The sequence below is a fragment of the Austrofundulus limnaeus genome, unplaced genomic scaffold, assembly GCF_001266775.1.
Source record: "Austrofundulus limnaeus strain Quisiro unplaced genomic scaffold, Austrofundulus_limnaeus-1.0 Scaffold354, whole genome shotgun sequence".
NCBI lineage: Eukaryota > Metazoa > Chordata > Actinopteri > Cyprinodontiformes > Rivulidae > Austrofundulus > Austrofundulus limnaeus.
Window position 1 is genome coordinate 126252 of NW_013952756.1, and position 2986 is coordinate 129237.

Here is a 2986-nt window from a genome sequence, read left to right on the forward strand (position 1 = left end):
ACCAACCAACCAACCAACCAACCAACCAACCAACCAACCAACCAACCAACCAACTAACTAACTAACTAACTAACTAACTAAATAGAAAAAAGTGTGAGGGAGAAAATATAAAGATATAAAGACATTTACACATAATCCAACCCACTAAAACAATGACATATTTATAACAGCATATTCATGACACATGAGACATCGTAAGCTATTTTTGTAAATATATGCAATTTATTTCTTTATCTAAGTTGTTCTCAAATATTAAGTTTATGTTAACATTATTATTTTCATTATAATCACAAACTTCACATACATAAATACAATGTTAAATTACCACGTAAGGTATGTAAAAAACACGCTTTTACATGTACCTTGCAACTTTTTTTTATTATATACTTCATACCTTATTTGTCATTATATGTAAAAAGACATAAAACAAATGTCCACAACTGGAAATTGTTAACAATTATTCATATTTTTTTCTGTAATTGTTGGTATTAGGATTGTAGATAATATTGCTACTATTAGTAGTAGGAGTAGTAATGATAATAATTTAATGTTATCAAAATAAAAACGTCATTTATACACAAAACATTTTTGAAAGTCAGTAAAATAGTGTGCATACACTATGCAAATAAAATATTTTCCTCCAGTATAATTATTAAGCATGTATATTATTATAAGTCATATAAAGGTTCAATAAGCACGTTTTGAAAACTGTACAACATGAAAATATTGCATTATTTCTTAGTGAGAGGTCATGGACGTTTATAATGCAATAATAAAACGCAATAATAAAATATATGTTAATGCTACTGAAATCTCAGTTTACTGAAACTCTATGTTCTTCAAAAAAGAGAGGATTTATTTATTATTTTTTCCTCATTGATCAGATTGAATCATCCACAATAACAGGCCTCCTGTGAAGAGTTAACGCCATTCTGCAGTTCTGCTCTAATCCAGCAGATGGCGCCACAACACCATGAGGCTTTACAACAAGAAGCCGCAACCTTGCAGACATTTCAGCACATTTTTTCCCCTGTACTCTCATTCATCACTTTAAAAACTTAAGTCCTCAGTCCCAGGAAGGTTTAGCTGAATGAGTCAGCTTCCTAATGAGCCATTAAAAAAACGTGTTTTAATAATAGAGCAGGACAGATTTTTAAACATGTCAGGTGATATTTCACTTAATTGCTTTGAGCTTTTTCAGCCCTGAAGTCACATGGTTCATTGTTCCTGTGTGTCTGTGATGAATGATGAAGAGGAGGCAGCAGGCTTGTAGCTTTATGGCTGGAAAAGCAGCATTTGCTTTGCATTAGTGGCTCCTGTGGCACCTACTGTTCACCTGGGAATCACTCCCCCTCCTCAAATCTCCAGTTTTCTAAGAACAGACCCTTATATGAAATGTTTTTTTTTTTTTACAAAGATCCTGTTGGGTTTTACCTTGGTGATGAAAAACACAATTGTCCAACAGTGACATGGTTCTGTTAGCAAAATGTAGAAATTTGCAATTCAACAAAATACAAAGAAAAGAGAGATGATTTAATGGTGTTGTGCAATATTGGATATATTATTGTATTTTATTGCTTTAAATGTTTTTAGATGACATGTTAATAATTCTGATACACTGTAAAGACCTGAAAATAATCAATAATTAGCTTTTTATTTCTTCACAGATAAATTGATAATTTTACTTCTGAACGATGAGCTGCCTCGTTTACTGTCAGGCTGTTTGTTGCTCTGCCACATTACTGATAAGACATACAGGGATTTTAACTGATCTGTGACTGAAGTGGCTGTTTTCAATGTGAAACAAGGAAATTGTAAAACTAAATTGAAGAGTGCCAGCGTTCAACATCAACTTTGTAAGCTAAAAAAGGAAAACAGATCAATGTGTTGTGTGTATATACTGCTGAAGTGTAAAGAAAAGAGAAGAAAACAAATCTCAAAGATGCTGGCTGTGGCTCATTAGGGTTGTTAACAACATCTTTCACTCCTTAAGAGAGGCCGACTGAAACACGGTAAAAAGTAAACCTGAAACAAAGAGTTGCTGTTCACTGTCTACAAGTTAAATCATTAAAGTTTTTGAAGACTCTGATGGTCGTACAAGCAAAGCTTTATGTTTATCATCATAAGAGTGAAAGACACAATGGGTAAAAATCAAACAAAAAAAACCCCCAAAATAAACAACAACAAAAAAAGATAAAAATGACCCTTTGTTGATATATAATTTGTACATGTGTAATAAAAGGTAAGGAGGAAAACACAATTTAGAATGGAGTGTGTGACTTCATTAACTGCTGGTTCAACGTTCTGTGGAAAAATCCCCTAAAATCATTAAACCTCAACCAACATTGTGTTAAGAATCATTACAAAAAAAAAAAAAAAACAAAAAAAAAAACAACTGTTCAAAGTTGTAAGGCCCATTTAAGGGAAGAGCTTGTTTAAAGATGTGCTGTGATCCATGATTCGTTACCAAAATATCTTGAAACTGAATAAAGGTCTGTATTTTGGTCCAGCTGGTGGTACAGTATGGCTTTATTCTTTACAATAAAAAGTTTACGTCTAATTCTAGATTTGTCTCCTGGTTTGTGTCTTGTCCTCAAGGTCAACAAGCACACTTTTAGAGAACCAATGAAGTATTTTGATGTTCATTGAAATACCCTCAATAATACACAAAAATCTCTGCATCTGCGCAAATAAGTCCTCAGTACTGCTTTAGTGATTTCTGTTTTAAAATTGGAAGGAAAATCAAATAAAACGATGTGTTTGTGGCCAGGCTGAGTGTGGAGTTGTGCTCACGCTCACCACAAAAGCCACAAAACAATTAGTCAACAGTCAGAATATGCTGCCATTGTTAGAAAGCGATGCTTCATCGTCCTCTGAATTCTTAATCCTTCAGAAATGAAAATTCTCAAACAGACATGTCCTAGAAAGCATCACACACACACACACACACACACACACACACACACACACACACACACACACACAC